The sequence below is a fragment of the Periplaneta americana genome, chromosome 9, assembly GCF_040183065.1.
Source record: "Periplaneta americana isolate PAMFEO1 chromosome 9, P.americana_PAMFEO1_priV1, whole genome shotgun sequence".
NCBI lineage: Eukaryota > Metazoa > Arthropoda > Insecta > Blattodea > Blattidae > Periplaneta > Periplaneta americana.
The window spans coordinates 127,017,886-127,041,716 of record NC_091125.1 but is presented as its reverse complement, the minus strand read 5'-3'; the positions used below and the strand labels follow the sequence as shown (position 1 = coordinate 127,041,716).

Here is a 23,831-nt window from a genome sequence, read left to right as displayed (position 1 = left end):
AAGAAGTTTCTCAAGCGACTCAAACAGTGAATGGAGGAACAGATTTTTTTTTATCGTTTCTTTAACTTGAAAATTTCAACTTAGATTATTATCAAAAAAGAAGCCAAGATTTTTTACGACAGATGAATAAGGGATTAGCGTGTTGTTAAGGTTAACAACTGAAAGATTACTGTTATTAAGGGAGTTAACTAAACGCTTATGTCCAATAATTATGGCTTGAGTCTTACTTGGATTAAGTGCGAGTCCGAAATTGGCCGCCCAAGTGGAGACAGTGGCTAGGTCACAATTTAACTTGTCAATCGATTCATTGATCGTATTGGGTCTGGAATGTATGTAAAGTTGTAGGTCGTCGGCATAGAGGTGATATCGGCAATACTATAAGTTCTTTGATACGTCATTAATGTAGATAGAGAAAAGTAGTGGTCCTAATACGGAGCCCTGCGGCACTCCCGCCTTTGTGCATCTCCATTGGGAGAATTGATTATCAAGTGAAACATACTGTTGGCGGTCACGTAGGTAGGAGTCCATCCAGCTCAAGGTATTGTCTGACAGGTGCAAAGCCTTCATCTTTGCAAGAAGCAAGTCGATATCAACAGAACCAAAGGCATTGCTGAAATCGAGAAGAGTTAGTGCCGTTACTTCACCCCTATCCATAGCTTCACGGATGTCCTCAGTCACTTTAAGTAGGGCTGTAGAAGTGCTGTGTCCATGTCTAAAACCCGATTGATAGTCATCAAGGAGTTTGTGTTCGTCGAGATAGTTCATAAGTTGTCCATGTACAATATGTTCTAATGCTTTTGAAAGAGTGGGAAGAATTGATATCGGTCTCTCACGTTTACGATAAGCGGCGCGCCTCGTATGAAGATGGTAAAATGAGGGAGAATACGTGGCTTTCAATAGCTGCATCTTTGAACACGATCGTAAGTGAATCATATTTTATACTGTATTGGTTGTATTACACACTACATATTCATGCTTCAATTCAATAACTACTGTTGTGTTCATTTTTGTTCTATTACAAATGTATCTTCTCTAATTATTTTACGTTATGGTAGACTTAAAATAGGTTGTGACAATAAAGATGCATGGGCATATTTATAGTACCGTACCAGTTGAAATTTCGAAGTTGGTTAACCTGTGTTTATGTTGGCTGCCTTGTACTCATGAGAGTACGCCATTGGTCAATTATACACAAATATCATCAGAATGCGTAATATCGACTTTACATATCTTATTGACATGCATATCGATATGCATAGTCGTCTACGTTCTCGGTTTATTGTGAATCAAACATTTTCATATTCACGTCCTCTACTTCTCGTTCTCATTCTGGTTCTCGTTCCCGGTTTATTGTGAACCAGCCTTAACTTTCACGTTCTCGGGATTCGGCAAGCTTCTTGTTAATTGTGAATGCTCACATTTAAATACATTCAATTTAACAATATTTCCGTTCTCGTTCTCGTTGTCATTTCCGTTCCCGATTTATTGTGGATCAGCCATAAAGGAAAAACGGTTGTGACATTATAATATATGCTTTATTATTCGGGAGTACGAAGACAGAAATAATTAAATTAACATAGTCTAATTCTGAAGTACCCCTGACTGTGGTATTAATTCCCAAATGTATCCAATTCTATGAAATCACTAGAGTCCTGCGTTTGGTTATCTAAAGGCTCCAAGCAATCCGCAACAGCGTATAGCACGGCGTACAACTGCAGGTCTGCTTTCAGCGAAACATGCCAAAACAAAACAAAGCTAGGTGCTTGGATATCAGTGTTCTAATGGAAGGATTTGGTAGAGTTCATTTCATTAAGAAAGAAGAAAACTTATTTTATTAGAAAGAAGCAGAAATTTTTTCTTTGAAATAGTCAAAATATTTAAGATCACTCTTTATATTGTAATTTCCACCACTTTATTTATTTATTTATTTATTTGCTTATTTACTTACTTACAGACTTATTTATTTAGTTATTTAGTTAGTTATTTAGTTAGTGATTTATTTAGTTATTTATTTATTTGTTCATTCATTGATTCATTCATTCTTAAATTCATTCATTGATTTATTTATTTATTTATTTATTTATTTATTAATACATTTATTTATTTATTTATTTATTTGAAGGGTTCTATCCCCGCCTAACTTCAAGATAAGCGTGGAAATGTGACCTCTGCCATTGGTTGAACAGCAACTATAGGCTACTTCTCTTTTCCTCTGCCAGCAATGTTTACTTTTCTTGTCAGACATTATGGAACGAAATATAAATACATGCACATATATGTACTTACTCAAGATTTGCAAACATCCTTTCGGATATTGAAGGATTCTCTGTAAGATTACCTGAAAAGGAGAAATACTCATAAAAATTAAATTAATTTTAGACAAACCTAATTACGTAATTTAATTTTTGACCAAATTACGGCATTATGAATTGTGGACTGTGTACAGGGCTGTCATACTACTAATGTGACATTTTCGTCCTTTTAACGTAAAACGCTTAAGCAAAACCCAATACGGATAAAATTGTCCCAGTTTAATATAATATGATGATACCACCCATAGTACTAAGACAACAGACGAAGAAGTGGTTTGTCACACGCTCCGCCTCGCTTCATTCTCTATTTAATTTGCCTCGAGATTTTCCACACAATAATCATATTGTTTCGTTTCCGCGGGGACATATTGCCAGAGTTTGGAAACGGAATTATATTCGACCTAGACTGATATTTGGACGGAGTTATGCAACAGCAGATCAATTAGTGCTTTTTAAAAAATGTGATTTGGTGTCATCTGCAGGTAAATAAGTGAAACTATCTTAAAAATACTTGAACACATTATTTCTCATTTTCTACTCTCAATGTAGTGTTTTAGTTGTTCACTTATCTTTTCTCCATTTTCTATTTTGCGAGAAGAGACCAACACACAGTTCGGTATTATGGCGATGCGCAACTGAAAATAGTGAAAGTTTGACAAATTTTATCGTTTTTTTTAATTAATATCGCGCTAAAGATGTACGGTTTCATGACAGTTTTATCTCAATATCTTAATTATAAGTTTATATAAGTAGTAGAAGTTTTGTTGATGTATGAGTTATGTATAAACTTTAAATTTTTATTATCTCAAAAAGAGTTTTTCTGCGTTTTCAACCATAAGCATTCATTTTATTTCTCAGTGGTTAAAGCTAGAATGATGAAACTTGACATACTTTTTCATTAATAGGCTTCGTATTCCAGCTACCTAAAGACTGAAGTTAAAGACACATTGGGTATATAGTACGCCGAACACAGGTAATGCAACTGATAACGATATAAACAAACAGGTCGTCGCTGCGTGTTGGTGGAGTACAGTCAACTCTCAACATTCTGAAACTTTACTAGTAAACACATGCTTCAGCTGTGATGTTCATTTTCGTCGTGATTTTTGCAATGAATAGTAACGTACATTCTTAAGTTACGGAACTTGAACATATATGGATGTCACTTGGAATGATTTTATATTGCAAGAAATTCTTTCAATAGCATACGACGTTATTGGTGCATGATGTAGTACAAGATATTTCTATTGTATAATATTTTTTCGTGTTTCATTAGGAAATTCAATATGTCCCTTATCACTGAAAACCTACTATTTTTTTGTAATTTTCTATAAATTCCCTAAAATGTAGATTATATAATTTATTAATTGGGATGTTGGTATTGAACATCATGGTAGGCTACATAAATCCATGCTAAATGTCGAGTTAATATCTTGATAATTTTCAGATTTTGATGGTATTGGTTCTTTTATATTACGTTCAGTACACTTTCTGTGCCTTTTTGTATTGCAGTGTCTTTCAGTGCACTGTTTTCGTCACTTTTACGTTTATTTTACATATTTTATATGCAATGTTGTCTATATTTACAGTGAAAATACTAGTTCAAATATTCTCAATTATGTCCTGCAATATTACACGTTTGAACGCTTACCCAAAACATTTTACCTCTGCAATGAACCTTCAATCAACCACAAAGATATAGTTATTTAAATAATACGATTAGTAAGAGTAGTGATCGATAAAACTACTCACTATGACTGCGTCCCGGTTTTGACTTTCTAGACTTCTAGAGGAAGAGGACAGAGAATGGGTAACTACTTTATTTTGTACAGGGACATCATTTTATTTTTACTAATATTTTTAATATTAACCTGGCTATATCTCTGGATCAACGCCGTTTGCTACCCCCTTCCACGACAGGAGTTCGATGATACTAGCGTAATTTACAAACAAATCATTCACTAGGTATAGTAGTGAAGAAAAGTAGTTCATCCATTTACGTAAACTAGGAAATATCGCTCTTTTGAGTTTGATAATTTTCATTAGGTTTTTGTTTAATCAAAATACATTACAGTATTAACAATGAGTGTTTTTACTCGCGAACTGAGCTGTCCATGTGGACGTATTCATTATACTGTCTACAGCGTACAATATAAAGAATGAAGTGAAATTGAAAAAAATAATCATAATATGGATATTTAAACACATTTTTGAACGTGGTGGCCATTCATTTCGATACAGGCTTCAGTTCTAATGTGCATATTATCGCATTAAAGACTATTGTACTTAATCCCAATTACCAGTTCCGTTCTTCGTACTAGTAACTCATGTTGAAATAATTCTGTACCTACTCTATAAAAGAGTACCTTACGTACTGTAAATTCAATCTTCACTTCTGCCCGATCCGAAAAGATAAAATTACTCAGACATATTATCTACTGTTCGTCCAAGAGGTTATGTCGTAGGGTCGTAGAAACGGAGGAAATCACGTGACAGTTAATTACTTAACGAGGCCCTTTTACTTACGTTATTTTAAACAGTCGTAAAATATTACGTAGACGTCCAATTCCTAACAGAAATTAATGTTCTCAGAAAAGACAGCCCAGCCACTAGCTGGAGAATAAAAGCTGGTGGGGGAAACCGGGATACGACGTAGGCAAATGGACCTGTGCGAAAATGATTGAATATTGAAAGCTCTTTCGTCACTGGAAAACGCGAACATATTTTTGGAACATACTGTTTACTATGTCCGTAAGGCTACTATGACTGTATATGCGGTCTTGGATCTGTGTGGAGGACAGTTGAACTTCATTAGTAGAAGGGGTTGTGAGTGAAGTACATTCAAAAACTCAGGTACAATAAAAATTGAAATAAAAATAAAATGATGTCCCTGTATATGAATTTACCTGTACCTGCGCTGTGACGTCGCGTATGCTTCGAATGAGGCAACCTCATTTCAGTTTATAGGTAGCTGGAATACGGAACCTATTCATTAATATCTCTGTTGTGAAATGGAGCATTAGATTGGCTATATTTAGCATAGTTTTATTACTAGAGAATTCTACGTAAACCATAATATAATTTTTTTATTGTTTGAACATTGAAGAAATTATATTTTTTTACAAAAGAAGAAATTAGAGTAGGGCATTACTAATGCTCCATTGCACAATATGCAGTGTTACCTTTAAGAAAAAATAGATAAAAATAACAATTTTGTTAGAAATATAATCTTTACAAAGAAAAAAAAAGTTTAATTTTTTTATAAGTATTAATGAGAAAATATTGAAATTTACAAGATGTGATTATGATATTTATATCTGTATTCAGTAAAAATGTCAACTCTCTAGCTAAAAAAAAATTGTGGATTTTAGAAATTTCAGTAGCGCATTTGCCTTAAAGAATTTATATAAAATTCATTATACTGGTAAACAATGACCCCTTTTGATATTGAAACTATTTTATTCTGTGATCAGAGTCAGTTGAAATTTAACAAAATAAAAATTGACACTGTAAGTTTATAATTAACTTCAACTAAATACCTCAATATCACTGAAAAGTGATTTGGCTGGTTGGTCTGTTGTATAACTGTCCATGAATAACCTGCAATATACGGAATGAACCGTTAGTAATGTCATTAATTTCGGAGAGGGGGAGGGGGTTAGACATTTCAAACAAAACGTTTAATAAAATTTTGCCCGTTTTTGTTTCCTTTTCGAGATAAAAGTTGTTTTATATTAAACATTTCATAGCGTATTTTGGGAAAGCCATGATATAATACCCAGTAAGCTAAGTCAATTTAATAGAGCAGTGTATTATAATAATAAATAGACAGTGGAAGCGGGATGACTTAAGGAAAAGTGAAGTTGTTTCGTATCGGAGTATATGGCACGTGCCGCGTCGTTCGTCTTTTGTGTACCTGGCGAGTACAGTAGCTTACATAACGAAGGAACCCCGGTCCACATTGCAGTGCAATGTGTGCATATCCTGCTCAAGTATTTAGTATGAGTTGAATAGTGTAGTGCTGATCCATTCATAATGTCGAAGTGAAAACGTTAAATTCGCTTAGAGATACGAATTGCAATTAAGAAGTATGAGAGTGACATTTTATGTATTAACGAAGACAATATCGTGTGTAATGTATGTAAAATTGAAATAAAAACCAGAACAACTCAAGGATATAAAGAAACATTGCAACAGTACATCGCACAGGAAATGCGTTGAAATTAAATCTGAGGAACCATCATCATCATCATCATCATCATCATCATCATCATCATCATCATCATCATCATCTAGTTGTGCGGATCTAAACGGCACGTGCAACATGATGCTCAGTGCAAATATTCCTCTAAAGAAATTGAGTGATCCCCATTTTAGAGTTTTTCTTCAGAAATTCTCTCGATACAAGAACTGTTTAAGCGATAGGCGAAGACGATTCAGTTTCGACAACTTACGAGAATATATCGTCGTTTACTGCAACGCTGGTAATTGCATCAATGATGACGAGGACTGAAGTTGCAAGGTATGTGCTGCACTACTACAGTACGTTATTTTTCTTTTCCTTCTGACTGTACGGAGATACAGTAGCATGTCGACGTCGTCTGTTTACGTTTAAAACCTGTTGAGCCAATGGACTGAATTAAAAAAATGTAACATATAGTAAATGTGCACCTACATTCAACGGTAAGTCATCCCGCATCCACTGTCTAATAATAAATGATAGAAAGAATGTTAGTTTTTGTCCTTTAAATGTGCAAAAATTTATTCGGAACAAATGAAATTTTAAATTCTGCAAAGAAATTTTACAGTGTTCAAGTGTTTCATATGAAACAGTTTTTATCTCGAAAAGAAAGCAAAAACGAGCAAATTTGTATTAAACTTTTTTGTTTCAAATACTTCAAAGAATAACCCCTGAAATTAATGACCGTACTTACGGTTCATTCTGAATGATGTATTAAATGGACTCAATAAGTTACCTTCCTCGTCTGATGGATGATATGCGTAGGATTTATTTAGCCTACAAACCCGTCTTTCTCGGTAGAAATGAAACAGATGTAAGTATGACATATTCCTAGCAACGGAAGAACAGTGTGATGTGTAGTACATTCGGAAAGACGTTTGGATGAAAAATGTCTGGAAAAGTGACTTCCTAAGATAATTATTTGTTTTAATTTCGTTAATTCAGTACGATATCGACTGTTAAATATCCTCCACATGAAGGGACACGAATTATGTTAATAATAGGACTTGCATAATTACCGAAAATTTCATACTCTTCGTCTTTGTTATCTTCACCCAAAACTTCATTATCTGCTCCTTCCTTGTCTTCATCCATCCTGTGTTGTTATTGTAGCCTAAGGTGTAGCAACGCCTGTGAAAAGAAACAAATATAATTGAATTCTTTGCATGTTTATGATCTTACGATTTGTAAAAATTATAATGGCAGGCATCAGTGATTTTTTAGTTGGTTATTTAACGACGCTGTATCAACTACGAGGTCATTTAGAGTCGATGAGATTGGTGATAGCGAGATGGTATTTGGCGAGATGAGTCCGAGAATTCGCCATAGATTACCTGGTATTCACCTTACGGTTGGGAAAAACCTCGGAAAAAACCCAAACATAAACCGTGTAAGTTGTCAATAAATTATGAAAAAAGGTTTGTGGAAACTGACTTATGTCACTTTTCCCAGGCACTGCAGAATTTATGGTTGATATTGTAGCCGGGGTACTCCTATTTCCCTCTTTCATTCCACTAAAATACGCTACCATTTCATCTCTCATATGCAGTAGTTAAAAACCGACTGGAGTGAAGTCTTGGGGGTGATAAGGGACTTCGATACCGGACTTGGAACTCCGAGTCCTGACGTTTATCAAGTAGGGGATGGAACCTGGCTCTGTCAGGGTTGAGACATGTTGGCACGCCTGTGAACATCGGATTCGCGAATGGCACTCAGTTCGCCTGTAGGTGCACAATGGACCAATGTGAGTGTAAGTGCATGAATCCATCCAGGATCTGACACTTAAAAATCCCGACAGCTATTCACTACTATTCAACATTTGGTCGGCCTCGGTAGTGTAGTCGGTACAGCGCTGGCCTTCTGTGTTCGAAGTTACGGGTTCGATACCGGCCCAGGTCGATGGCATTTAAGTGTGCTTAAATGCGACAGGCTCATGTCAGTAGATTTACTGGCATGTAAAAGAACTCCTGCGGGACAAAATTCCGGCACAGCGGCGACGCTGATATAACCTCTGCAGTTGCGAGCGTCGTTAAATAAACATGCTGGTGCGGGGTTTCGTTCGTGCTAGAAATTAAGTCAGTAATAATAGTTTAATAATGCATACAGCGTTCACGTAGGTATTAAAATAATTTTATAATTGTATAATTTATAAATACTCAGCATGTTCGTTTATAATGTCAATGACCTAAAAATATAGGTATAATCTGAAATAATTAAGGGGTCCATTGAAAAAAGTGGACAAGTCACAAAATCTGATATGTGGAATATCTCATTATTTCACTAGGATTTTTATTTTTTCATCTCAGTCCAAGACTAAATAATATGAATGGTTAGACCCGGAGATAGATAGATCCGAGGAATTGGAAAAATCGATTTTTCGAAAATTCGGTGTTTTAATATCTGCTGAAATTAGATTTCTAGAGAAAAAAAATATGCACAGATGAAATTTATTTCAGAGTTAAAAGTGCCCGAAAAATGAAAAAAAATTGGAGATAGCAATATGTAATCTTGATAGGTTTGAAGTGCAAGGGCAGGAAAATGAAACAAGACAGCTTCAGTCCTAATAATAATAATAATAATAATAATAATAATAATAATAATAATAATAATAATAATAATGATAATGATAATGATAATGATGATAATGATAATGATAATGATAATGATAATGATAATGATAATGATGATAATAATAATAATAATAATCCTAGGAACGACAGCCCATGAAGGACCATGACCGACCAGCCGGTTTTGCTGGCTTCACGTATACATACCGAAGCAGAGGTGGACGATCATCCAACTAGAACGGAGGTATCGTGTGGTTTGCACGATGATCCCCTCCCCAGATGTTATAGTTGGCTTACATAACCGGATTTCGCAATTTATCGTATCTCCCCAAGTGCATCACGATGCTGGGTGGGCACTGGTGGGTGAGAAAATTTCTTCCCCCATCAGGATTCGAACCAGATGATAATAAATGATTGAAAAAATTTAATTTGTCCTTCAAATGTGTATAGGGGAGAGTTGGGTAGTATCGGACATCGGGTAATATCAGACTGTGAGTTTCTTTCATGTACCACCAGATAATAGTACCTGAATTACATGGTTACGTTTCTGTGATGTCGCATACAGAAACGTAACCATGTTATTCAGGTACTACCATATGGTGGTAGATGGAAGAAACGCACTGTCCGATATTACCCGATGTCCGATACTACCCAACTCTCCCCTAAATTTCATCCGAATAAACGTAGTTTTCGTTCTGTAAAAGGAATTTTACAATACTAGATATATTCGGATCAAATTACTGGACATTTAATGAACAACACTAAAATTATGTCAAAATGTGTTATATAAAACATATTGGTGTATTATTTAACTTGCCGCAAGATTTGCGAAATGTCTGGCCCTACCAACAATAATGGTCACGAGCTGCCACTGTGTATTAATTATTATAATACACTGCTCTCTTAAAGTGACTAATCATATTGAGAATTTAATCAATGGCTTTCACAAAAAATTCTATGAAATATTTGATATAAAATAATTTTTATCTCGAAAAGGATGCAAAAACGAGAAAAACTGTATTTAACTTCTTGGTTTGAAATGTTTCAGATATTAACACAGTAAAATTAAAGGCATTACTTACGGTATAGCCTGTATAGACATAATATCACGTATAAATAAAATCAGAACTTAGCAAATTTCTCTGAACCACTCATTATACAACTGTACTAGCTTGCCGCTCCTCTTCTGTGCTCCTCTTCAGATGCTCATCTAGTCCGACCTTGCTCCGACGCCACAAATGCACAACCTGACGATCGCTGTGTTAGAGCTTAGTGACAGCGGCCGGAAGAATAAGATAGTGGGGAAGACCCATAACCCTATCGGGAACCGAACTCGAGACTTTACGGACTTACAGCGCACCGCGTGCCTCCAAGTCTGAAATACACTGCCTTAATTCGTACTAGTGACATCGTTATGAAATCCACACAAACAAAGATACTGTAGGCTACATAATATAGGAATATCACGCCAAATTTCCTTGTACGCACGACGCAGATGTGGTTTACCTTCGGAAGTTATGCGGCATGTTATCCGGTTGGAGAGGACATCCTCCATTGCTATGTAGTCAGCTTAGTTACTGGTTGTTGCGTTGTTGATAACTAACACTCTAATACAAAGTATTATATTTACATAATAAGAATACCACCAGGGGCTTGCTTCTTAAAAGTACTTTGCATAGTGACAAGGAAAGCTAGTGGAAAGTACTAAGTTTGTTATCTTTTATTGTTTTCCAAGCAGGAAGACAAGTGACTTGTAGCAAGGGAGAAGTAACTAGAAAATTTTGGAGTGAATTTTACAGTGCTATCGAGGTTCTGTTTCTTGTAGCAATTTATTTGTTCATTTGATTATAACTATTGGGTTATTTTGACAACTGCAATGTTTGTGCTCAAAATTAGAGTCATTCTAAAAGTCTACACTTTCGAAGCAGTGAAGAAAAAATATTACCCAAGAATTGTGGTCAATCATTCTGAAAGGGTAACACACAGTTTTGAGTCCTGAAAAATTGGTGAAATTCAATTTCTTTTCTCAGCAATGAATAAATCCGTAACCTTGAAATTTTATATGCTCACTGTGTGCTATTTCTGAAATTGTATATTATTTAAGGATTTAATAAAACTATGAGCATTACGGGTGTTGCGGATAGAGGAGACGGCCTTCAGATATGGAGGATAACTGCGAATATATTGAATAAGCAGTCGCGGACAGTCGATAAGGAGTGGTCCTCCAGCTTGGGAGTTGGGCGAAGCTCTAACAAGAATGGGACTGATTCTCTGGCGCGACCATTGCAAAGGAATAAGGTTATGACATTTGGTACGTGGAATGTTACAAGTATATATAGATATAGGTATTACCGATTGTTGTGTACGGTTGTGAAACTGGAACTCTCACTTTGAGAGAGGAACCGAGGCTAAGGGTGTTTGAGAAAAAGATACTTAGGAAAATATTTGGGGCTAAGAGGAATGAAGGTACAAGAGTATGGAGAAAGTTACACAACGCAGAACAGCACGCATTGTATTCTTCACCTGACATAATTAGGAACATTAAATCCAGACGTTTGAGATGGGCAGGTCATGTAGTACGTATGGGTGAAGCCAGAAATGCATATACAGTGTTACTTGAGGGACCGGAGGAAAAAAGACCTTTGGGGAGGCCAAGACGGTAGATGGCAGGATAATATTAAAATGAATTTGAGGGAGGTGGGATATGATGGTAGGAACTGGATTAATGTGGCCCAGGATAGGGATCGATGGCGGGCTACGTTAGGGCGGCAATGAACCTCCATGTACTTTAAAAGCCATAAGTAAGTAAGTATTAACATTACGAGTAATTAGTAATTCAAAATGGTAGCAGGAATTTGTAGGTTGAAATGCCATTACCATGGTAATTTCCACAAATATCAAGATATTTCTGAGCGATTAAAAATACAATCATTCCTGAATGCCATATAAACAGTATTACATAAAATGTTTTTATTTAAACTTCCTGAATAGAAATATTTCTTTAGTTTAATTTCCATCTTAAAGTCATACCTCTTAAATTTTCTTAGGCCAGAATTATTTAAAAAGTAACCGTAAGTGTTGAATCAGCAGTTCTTGATATGTTCATTCACAATTAAATTAGCATGAAAAATTTTACTGCAACATCTCAAAAACTGTTAGAGTTTTCATGGAAAACATTTTAATAAAGAAAATTTATGGGTGCCATTTTGTATTTCTAATAACCCATAACAATAATATTGTTATTAAATCTGAAAATAGTATACAATAGCAAAAAAATAGTGTATATTGGGCATATAAGATTTCAAGACTACAGAACTATTAATTGCTTAGAAAAAAAGTCCTAAATTTCAATAATTTTTCATTAATAGGTGTATGTCCTCTTTTTAGGAAGAATTGCAGTACATAATCAAAGAGAGAAATAAGAATATACAGAAAAAGGGTTGTTAATTCTGTTGCAAAAAATATACACACGAATTTAATGAAAGATGAGTTTAATTTCATCAAAATGGAAAAGCTTGTACTGTAATAATTTGCAATTGAATGTAAATTTAAATGAAATACAGGTTGAACTAATCCTCTATCTATTTTATTTTTTCGAATTTGTCAACAGTTGACGGTCATCTTCTAAAAAATTTTAAGAAACAAATTGTACTTCAGTTGCCACTTGTCACCGATTTCTTTGTCAACTCCTTACTAGTAAAATTAGCCCTTTAAGAAACAGCCCACAGAAATTTTAAGCCGATTCTTTCAGTAAGAAAGCAATCATAGGGAATCTTGACATTAATGGAGAAATTATTGTGTGATGTGTGGCATATTGATACAACATATTACATAAACCTGAGAATACAGTATATTGTAAGATCGAACTTACCTGAAATGCAAGCACTTCTAAGTTCTTGGCGTAGAGTGACGTGAAGAACCTTGCAGTCGCTTGAGTCGATGTGCAATATAGACAGCTCTGTCCGATCTTTTCGTCAAGTCTGCATAGATTAAGAAAGTATATAATTAGATTTTCAAACGTTACCACGCTAATCTTGGAACCGTAGTGGCGCATTTCCTGCAGAATAGACCGCGAAGTGGAATGTCCCGGATTCGCCTCCGTGTGGTGGCAGAATTTTTGTCACTATAACTTTCTGACCGACTCCAGGTATCTACAGTCTGCTGTCAAATTTACTGTAGGTTCCATCCTGAGGTAAAAGTCGGCCGGAACTTGGTTCTGGCCATACCACGTCTTTGTGCCGAGATCAAGAAAGCACGTGTGCTTTACCTCCATGCCACCATACACCGTAAGCGTTAAGGGATACCTGCATGTTTACTTACTAAGCTATTTTTAACATTATACTCAAAGTGAGTATGTTGATAGTGTGGATAAGTTCAAATTGACGAAACCTGTAATTTAAATTTACATAATCTGTAAGACAGTTTCTAGTTTATGATACCTGTTGTATGAAAATTGGCGCAGTAGAGAGGATGAAAAAGTCGATGTTTCTGGTCCGCTTGCTCACGAAAAAGTGATGAGTATTTGTTTTACAGTGTTTAACATCTCTGTCTGATCTTCAACTTGGCTTCCCGCCAAGGTTTGATAAACCACGCACATAGGTTAACACTTTCAATGACAAATACATCTGCAGTTATGAAGCATTTTCCTCCAAGTAAGATCTGCCCGTTGATTCTTTAGTCACTGTTGTACATACTTAGGTGGAGAATATCTAGAATCTAGATGGATAGACGTGATAGAAGTAACAATATTTTATTAGTATATTAATTCCTACAAATGTTTATTGTATTTTCTTACTGTTCATAAAACTGTTTTTGAAGCATAAAGTTTTTTTATAAGGCTAGTAGCACTGTCTCGCTGTTAAATAATAATAATAATAATAATAATAATAATAATAATAGTAATAATTATAATAATAAAATGTGATCTCTGATTCGCAAAAAAAATTAAATGTGGTTGCCTCTTATTCTCAGAGAAAATTAAGTCTGATTGTCTCTTATTCCCTGAAGAAATGAAATCGGATTATCTCTTACACCCACAATAAATTAAATCTGATTGTTTCTGCCTCACAGAAAATGGATTGTGACTGTCTCTGACTTCCAAAAGTAAAGAAATCCGATTATCTCTGTTTCCCAGAAGAAAGCCAATCTGATTGTTTCTGCCTCTCAGAAAATAGATTGTGAGTGTCTCTGACTTCCAGAAGTAAAGAAATGCGATTGTCTCTGATTCCCAGAAGAAGTTAAATCTGATTGCTTCTGCTCTCAGAAAATAGATTGTGACTGTCTCTGAATTCCAGGTGTAAAGAAATCCGATTGTCTCTCATTCCCATAATAAATTAAATATGTTTGTTTCTGCCTCTCAGAAAATGGATTTTGACTGTCTCTGACTTCCAGAAGTGATAAAATACGATTGTCTTTGATTTGACAATAAATTAATCTGATTATTTCTGCCTTCCAGGAAATAGATTATGACTGGCTCTGACTTTCAAAAGTAATGAAATCCGATTGTCTCTGATTACCAAAAGGAATTAAATCTCATTGTTTCTGACTCTCAGAAAATAGATTGTGACTGTTGTCTCTGTCGTCCATAACTAACGAAATCCGATTGTCTCTTATTCCCAGAAGAAATTAAATGTAATTGTTTCTGCCTCTCAGAAAATGAATTGCGACTGTCTTTGATGTCCAGAATTAATGACATAACGATTGTCTCTGATTTTCAGAATAAATTAAATCTGAATGTTTCCGCCTTCTAGAAAATAGACTGTGACTGTTTCTGACTTCCAGGAGTAATTAAATACGATTGTCTCTGATTTCCATAAGAAATTAAATCAGATCCTCTGCTTTCCAGAAGAAATGAAATCTGATTATCTCTGACTCACAGAAGAAATGAAATATGATCGTCTCTGCCTTTCAGAAATAGGAAATTGGATTGTCTCTGAATCCCAGAAGAAATAAAATCTGATTGTTTCTAATTCCCAGAAGAAATGAAATATGTTTATATCAGATTTATAGAAGAAAATGAAATATGATTTTCTCCGACTTCCATAAGAAATGTAATCTGATTGTCTCTGATTCCCAGTAGAAATAAAATGTGATTGTCGTATACTAAATTGTTTATTATTTGAAAACAATAAGAACTGATAATAATTTATTTTGTGTATTGACCGTCCTATATCACAAGAAAAATCCTGCCTATTTTTATTACGGATGGATGAATTGATTGGAGGTGAGGGATGAAAGAAGCCCACGTGCATACAAGTCACTGTTTTGAACCCTTTGTGCTGCCTTCGAATTTCGACTTCAGCGAAAGATAGCCAACAACTTTTGCTTGGTGGCCCTGTTGGGGTCAGAGTAATTCTACATTGCTTAAATTTAAGATACGCGACCATCAGCTTTGTTTCCTTCGCGTGGGAAGTTACGGTAAGGATTTTATCTTGCTTTAAAGTCCATCACCTCCAGAGGAATATTCTAAATTCGACCAACGATGAGTGCAGTTCCGGACAATTGGCCACAGAAAATTGGTAACTGGGACAATTGGCCACAGAAAATTGGTAATAGGGACAATTCGCCACAGATAGAAAATTTGCCACAAATAGAGAATCTCTGTAAGCATCTGTCCACTTCTTGAACTTCCAACTGCAGTTGCTCCAGCACGTGAAACAAGGAACGATGCGCTTTCCCCATTAATAGGTTCAATCTCCTGTGCCGAGCTTCGCATGTATTAGTAGTTATTTGCAGATTTTCAATGACACGATCGTAGCAGTTCCAAGTATCAGGTGCAAAGAGTGGCTGTTGTCTGCCTCGTCCACGTCGTCGCTCTTTAATGTTGTTATCTTCTACGAAATCAAATACCCGAATCAGATCACCTTCCACTATTTCCTGAAGTTGGTCAAATGCTTCATGGACATCCTCTACTGGAACAAAAGCTAGTGAGACGAGTGAGTGGAACTGTGCCCTCAATTCTGAATTTTCGTGAACATTATATTGCTGCACCAATCCTTCTGTCTGAAGCTGTCTCCAGAAAGACTGGGTTAATTGAATAAGACAACCAGCTACTTTAACTCCGTCAAATTCACTTTTGATTACGTTTATAACACTTACTTCGTAATCAATAGATATGAATCTTGGATTTAATTGATTTTCAAAATGTCGCCCTACTTCTCGTTTCAATATTCGAAAGAGAGTGTCATACGCCTCCCTGGTTTTCCGTTCCATCATCGTCATTACTACAGGCATCCATTCCCCCTGTACATTGGCATGTATAGTGTAAAGTTGCAGCATGATTGAAGGAGCGAACATAAAGGTCTCGTCCATTACCCAAAAATGGGACCTTAACAATTTATTTAAATGTGACTTAGTGGCAAATATGATAACTTTCACGTTGTCCTCCGGTTCAAAATACAACTACCTTTCTTCTTGTACGGTCTTAGTGTATCTGTCGGCTATAACGTTCAGTTTGTCAAAATTTCTTGGTTCAGGTGGTAGATGCAGCTTCCTGGCACGGCGCAGTTTTTTAATAGATGGTTTCTCCGGTAGATTCACATTGGCTTCGCTTGCAATAAGCTGTAACTCATTTTGAATAATGACAGACGTTGGTTCTCGGGAAATCACGGCCCTTGCCTTCATGTTCTCTACACATTCCTTTGCCTTAATCCTTCCCCAATCTGCAGAATGATTCTTGTATTCATACGGTTCTTTGAAGAAACTGCTTCCATCTTCTGATAAAGTGAATGTTTCATTACACCCACCACGCATGTCACAGCGCCAAACAACTCCATTCTTATTCTCTCTCTCGTGTACATGTAGCCAAGATATTTTAATATGTCAGAGCCTCTTTCTGATTTTGTGAAGCGAATTTCTTCCGCCATAGTTCCGAATTAGTTTACAGCTTCTGGATTTGTCTTGTGTTACCATAGAAATATATTATAAATTGTTCCGAATTTGAGTATTGCCTAGAATTTTAATGTGTGGCTAATTGTCTTTGATACGAATTTCAATTATGTGGCGAGTTGCCTCTGTGGCCAATTTTCTGTGGCAAGTTGTCCCCAACCCAGATGAGTGAGTAGGTCTTTCAACGGGTTTCAGACGTATAACAATTAATTAAGGTTTTAATAATAATAATAATAATAATAATAATAATAATAATAATAATAATAATAATAATAGTAGTGATTATTTATTTTAGCTTGCAGAATTAAGGCCGTCATGTCGTCTTCTATTCCACTAAACCATTATAGCCTACACACATATGAATAAAGTTAACAAGTTTCAATTCAGCTCCATAAAAATTACATATAGCTACACGAGTTATGAATTGAACAGTAAATTTCGATGAATTATGAATTAGACAGTCGAAAACAAACTGAATAACAATTTAAACAAATATACATAAACTATTAATATATTGAATTTAAAAATAATGTTAGAAATTATAAATTAATTACAAAGAAAACAATGGACATTTAGGATTATAAAGAGGAAAATCTAAGAAAAGAAATTATCATTATCAATGATCACTAAAGAAAAGATTATTAGATAAGGTTATCCTTTAATCTATTCTTAAAACTGTTTATTTTCTTGCAGCTCCTAATACAGTGCATACATTTTATCTTTCTGCTGATTTCTCTGTTACAAGTCTAGAACAAGCGAAATAAACCGTAGAACGAAACGTTTTCTTTACAATTTGAAATTGTGAAAGTTATGAAAAAATTGCCTATCTTTTCAAAGACTATGCCCGAAGTGACCCGCATTTGCTGCAAGGTAGATGTTGTAGCGTTTAAACACATTTTGATTCACATGTTAACTCTAACTTTGTGAGTTATTTTCGCGGCGATAGTGTAACCGTAGTTTTTTTCAGGTGAATCAATCACAGGAAAAATTTCTTGAAATTCTCTACGACACAGAGTTTGACGATTCGTCTTTTTTTTTTTTTTTTTTTTTTTTCCAAGTTACCGCAAATGAAAATTCTTTACTCTGTATTAAATCTCTCAACCGTGACTCAAAAAACAGACACAAGCAGAGAAATGAAACTCAACACAGCACACAATGTAAAAGATATACTGCTCTGAAACTCAACTCAATGTTACAAATAATAAAATAACAAATTACCATCTTATCACCGACTATGCATGTCCTTGAATGGCATCGCGCGCAGCTACGTACTGGTGACTTTGGTCCTGTACGTGAGCGTTAAAAAATAAAATGTATGCATCGTACTTTGCGATAAAGAATTCATGTGAAATAGAGACCTTAAATTGTGAGAAGTAGCAGGATGATGGGGTATAGTATGTATAAGTAAAATAAAGTATGACAGGTAATTTGGTGATGAGGTGTGCTGCTACTACGACTGTTAATACAGTAGAACCTCTATTATCCGTGGAAATGAAGGGGATGGACTGAACGGTTTATCGAAAAAAATCGGATAATCCGTAAATAAAAGATTTTCATAAATTAAACTACAATTTCGTAATTTCCTCCGTGATGATGTTTAACATGCTAGGTAATGAATCAGAACTTCAGTGATTTAAGTATCGTTGTCAATGACGGGTTTTAAGGACCGAGGGTATTGGTTGTCTGCAGAAAAATAGGAAAAGAAGAAGTCTCGTGTTGTAGATATACGTACTCGTACTTTGTACAATTTTATTCTTGTATTTTTTTAATAAATAGCGCACAGTAGTAACGTCAATCTCGTATTCTAATGCGAAATGAGCCACAGTTTCTTCCTCTAACCTCTCAACTATTTGTATTTTTTTCGATAATTAGCAGAACACGTTTTCTTTTGACACCCATGGAAGATATTTTGCATAGAAGTACACAGTACGGTCATTCGAATAGTAAGGATAAGGTCCGAATGGTACATGAGTTGAAAGTTCTTGGGGTAATTTCTTTTAAAGCTTGCAGTGACTATTTTACAAGTTGTGGGGAAAAACACCCCCTCCCACAAGTAACTGTTCCTGTTGCCAGTAACGAAAGCATTCCTATTACATACTACGAGTATGTAAGAGCAAAGGCTTGTAATTAATAACTCTCTGCAGAATAAATATGTACCAACATAACGTACAGCACTTCATTTGTTCTCTGCAATAAAAGGAGCTAGAGAAAGATAGTCGGATAATCCGCCAATCGGTTAATAGGGTGACGGATAATCGGGGTTCTACTGTACTGCTACTGTTACTGCTATTACTACTAATAATAATTTTCAGAATTATTTCCTCATTCCGTCATGGGGAAGACCCTCGTTCTAATGCTTTCTGTTAAGTAGCCTTACAATTTGTTTTAAAATAATAGTACCAGAAACATTGCACACTTTCTATTGCCATAAAAATTGCCTAATATATAGGCTATTCTCTGTGCATTCTCGTAGTTTTTGGAACATTTCATAGTCCTTGTGACGATAGCAAGTGTTATTTATCACTCTGTTGCTTTCTGTTCCAACTGATCATCAGAACTGTTCTCTACTGTCTCTTCAGTCCAGATTTGCTGTTCGCAATTCTGTGTTTCTTGCAGGATGTCAGAGGAACTTTCACTCGGGTTTCCTTCTTCTCTCTTTTCGACAGCTTCAGTTGTCTCCGTAACGATCAGTATTTCAGGTTTAGTTATGTCCATACGAAAGGATTGTAATGGATGTCTACCAGGTTCGCTTCCGTCAGGTACATCCGGTATTCTGAAACAATAAACAGTGATAATAAAATGTCTCCAAGACTTTTCCGTAATTTCAATGTGAAACGTTAATGCGCTCGATATTTGAGAAATCTGGTCAGATTTTCTATCAATACGATGACGCCATTACCGCAGGCCTTGCATGAGAGAATTTATTATTATTATTATTATTATTATTATTATTATTTTAGTATTTTAGTATTTATTTATTTAATCTGGTAGAGATAAGGCCCTCAGGTCTTCTCTGCCCCTTTACGAGGGGATTACAACTATAATATGAAGAATAAAATTACAATTAGTATTAAATTTACAATTACAATTGCAATGAAATTCAAAGTACGAAAAGATTACCTGACTAATGAAAGCTAGGTAATTTATCATAGAAGGAGAAAGAATATTTTATATTTACTGAATTACAAATTAAACCTTACTTACTTACAAATGCCTTTTAAGGAACCCGAAGGTTCACTGCCACCCTCACATAGGCCCGCCAACGGTCTCTATCCTGAACAAGATTAATCTAGTCTCTATCATCATATCCCACCTCCCTCAAATCCATTTTAATATTATCCTCCCATCTACGTCTCGGACTCCCCAAAGATCTTTTTTCATCCGGCCTCCCAACTAACACTCTATATGAATTTCTGAATTCGCCCATATGTGCTACATGTCCTGCCCATCTCAAACGCCTGGATTTAATGTTCCTAATTATGTCAGGTGAAGAATACAATGCGTGCAGTTGTGTTGTGTAACTTTCTCCATTCTCCTGTAACTTCATCCCTCTTAGCCCCAAATATTTTCCTAAGAAACTTATTCTCAAATACTCTTAATCTCTGTTCCTATCTTAAAGTAAGAATCCAAATTTCACAACCATACAGAACAACCGGTAATAATATAACTGTTTTATAAATTCTGACTTTCAGATTTTTTGACAGCAGACTGGATGATAAAATCTTCTCAACCGAATAATAACAGGCATTTTCCATATTTATTCTGCGTTTAATTCCCTTCCGAGTGTCATTTATTTTTGTTACTGTTACTCCAAGATATTTGAATTTTTCCACCTCTTCGAAGGATAAATCTCCGGTTTTTATATTTCCATTTCGTACAATATTATGATCACGAGACATAATCATATACTTTGTCTTTTCGGAATTTACTTCCAAACGTATCTCTTTACTTGCTTCAAGTAAAATTTCCGTGTTTTCCCTAATCGTTTGTGGATTTTCTCCTAACATATTCACGTCATCCGCATAGACAAGAAGCTGATGTAACCCGTTCAATTCCAAACCCTGTTTGTTATCCTGAACTTTCCTAATGGCATATTCTAGAGCGAAGTTAAAAAGTAAAGGTGACAGTGCATCTCCTTGCTTTAGCCCGGAGTGAGTTGGAAAAGTATCAGATAGAAACTGGACTATACGGACTCTGCTGTACGTTGCACTGAGACACATAGGCCTACAAATTAAACCTAGAAAAACAAAATTGTACAGTGATGAAGTTACCGGATATTGAAATATCTTGTGATAGATTAAGAGAACTATTTAGAAGAAAACATGTCTGAACGAGTCTCAATTACTGACCAAGTGCCCAGTAAGTTTGCGTTTGAATTTAATTTTATTGCGACAGTCTTTGATGCTAGCAGGTAGCGGTGAATATGTTATGATATTAAATTTATTATAATATAGTTCACAGACAAAGTGCATACAAGTAATCTTTAAACCCTTACGTTACACACTTTATAATTTTAAACGAAAATATACTATTATTTAAATACAATTTCTACAATTTAAATATTTAATATAAAAAAAGTTTTGTTTTATCTTGCACTTGCGTTTAGTTTTTTGCAAGACTCACTCATTCTAGTATGTTGTTACAATCAGTATTTGTTCACCTTCCTAAGATGTACTTCATGTTTCAATCTGCAATGTGCAGCTAGCATATCTAAATCGTCTCTTGTTTTAGTATTTCCCATATCTCTTTCGCTACAGAAATACTTATATAGTTCATATAAGCTCTCTCTCGTTGGTAAGCCTTCATTTCTTAATTTTATTTCATAGTATTCTTTTGTCGTACCATCAAAACTATTAAATTTAGAAATAAAAAATATAGCTAAGTAGTTTCTAACCAAGTCAAATATCTAGAAAATGCATACTTGCCAAAATTGAATTTACTTGTCAACTCAGTAACTTTCCTTTCCGTTAATAATTCCTGCCTTTTATTTTTTATTTTAGCAATCTTCTCCGGTATTTTATTTTCAGTGTATTTGATCATTATTAAGAGATGCTGGCTTTCCTAGTAGCGATGTATAAAACAAAATAGTTTCAAATCCAACAATCCGTGATAAAACATAAAGGTGAAACATATGGATGTGACATAATAAATACTGTGGTAACCGCACTGGAAAGTTCTCGCTGCCTCGGGAGTCGAACACGCGTCCGGCAGAAGGGTTCGACGTGCAGTGGACCGCAGTTGGGGGACCTGAGTTCGAAGTTCAGTGGACTGTCTCTGGAAGTCTTGGGTTCGATATACTGTGAACGTGAGTGAATGAGCTAGAAGAACTAGCCAAGGCAAACGAACTGTGAACTGAGAACTGACAGTTTTGTTTGTAAATAATGCTTTGTGAACATTAGTTTAGATTAGGAGTATATTATTGTTCTCAATATTCCAAGTAAATTGTCATTGTCGTCGGTAGAGTGCAATAACGATTACTGTGTTGCTGTGTGGAGTGGAATATCCATTGTTGAACGGAGTGTTTAAATTCAATTATAGAAAGTCATTATTGTTGTGACAGTAAAAGTTACATTATTGTTTTGAATAGAAGTCACAATACACTTATTATTCGTACACAATAAATAATGGGAGAATGAAGACAGAAATAATTAATTTGACATAGTGTGTGTACTAATTCCAAAATGTATCCAATTGTATATAATGACTAGAGACCTGCGTTTGGTTACCTAGACACTAGGAGCAATCTGCAACAGTGTAGGTATTGTGAATTTATTTCAACTCAACAATAGGATTTTCACTCAACACAGTATTCGTTATAGCACTCCACTGACGGCAATGACAATTTACTTGGACTATTATGAACAACAATGAACTGTTAATCTTAACTAATATTTACAAAGCACTATTTACAAATCAGAACTATCAGTTCTCAGTTCACAGTTCTTCTAGCTCAGTCACTCGAGTTCACAGTATCTCGAACCACAGACCTTCAGAGACAGTTCACTGTACTCGAACTCAGGTCCCTTCAACTGCGGTCCAATGTACTCGAACTCAGGTCCCTCCAACTGCGGTCCACTGCACTCGAACTCAGGCCTTCGGATGCTGACACAGTTGCGGACGCACACTCGAGCCGAACTCCGGTACACAAGACTGGCTTGCTTGCTCTGGCTTACTCACTGACTGGCTGACTAATCAACTGAAACTGCTCAAGTCGGCCGCGTTTCTTCTTTTATAGCAAAATCGTAGTTCCGAGAGATTTCTACGGGTGTCCTCTCGAATTATCTGGATATCTCCACTTCGACGGACTTCTGGAAGAGTCGGGAGGGTCCGTCCCCCTTCCACTCCGCACGCAGCAGTTGCGCGCGCACACTCCCTTGCCGCGTAGGCCCTTTCCCCTCTCTTCTCTCCGCCGGGACGCTGGTCGTGAGTTCGAATCTCACGTCGCTGTCACAGTATGTATGGAATATAGCACGGCGTATAACTTCAGATCTGATGTTCGGCGAACATGCCGAAATAAAACAAAGTTACGCACTTAGATATTAGTACTCTAATAGAAGGATTTGGTAGAGAACACTTCATTAGAAAAGAAGAAAACTTATTTTATCAGAAAGAAACACTTAAACTATTTACGGTCACGCATTGTAATGTACAGACACTCATGAAACAAATAGTCAGTGTAAATAATTTTGTTATTTTTACTGTGATATATTGTATTATTGTAATTATTGTAATTTTCACCATTTATTTATGTACTTATTTATTTACATATGTGTATATATATTTTTTATTTATTTTAGTGGGTTATTTTACGACGCTGTATCAACA

General features: G+C 35.5%; 1 protein-coding gene across 3 annotated transcripts in view; it reads right to left on the bottom strand.

Moving 5' to 3' along the window:
• Positions 1 to 23,831, bottom strand: part of LOC138706464 (uncharacterized) — a 61,625-nt gene that overhangs the window by 29,080 nt on the left and 8,714 nt on the right. For all 3 annotated transcript variants that reach the window (XR_011334001.1, XM_069835793.1, XM_069835794.1), the window contains exons 5-8: positions 13,559 to 19,779; positions 12,991 to 13,099; positions 7,572 to 7,683; positions 2,287 to 2,338 (exon numbers count right to left, since the gene is read on the bottom strand). The gene's annotated coding sequence lies outside the window, so the exon portion shown is untranslated. The remainder of the gene's footprint in view (positions 1 to 2,286; positions 2,339 to 7,571; positions 7,684 to 12,990; positions 13,100 to 13,558; positions 19,780 to 23,831) is intronic.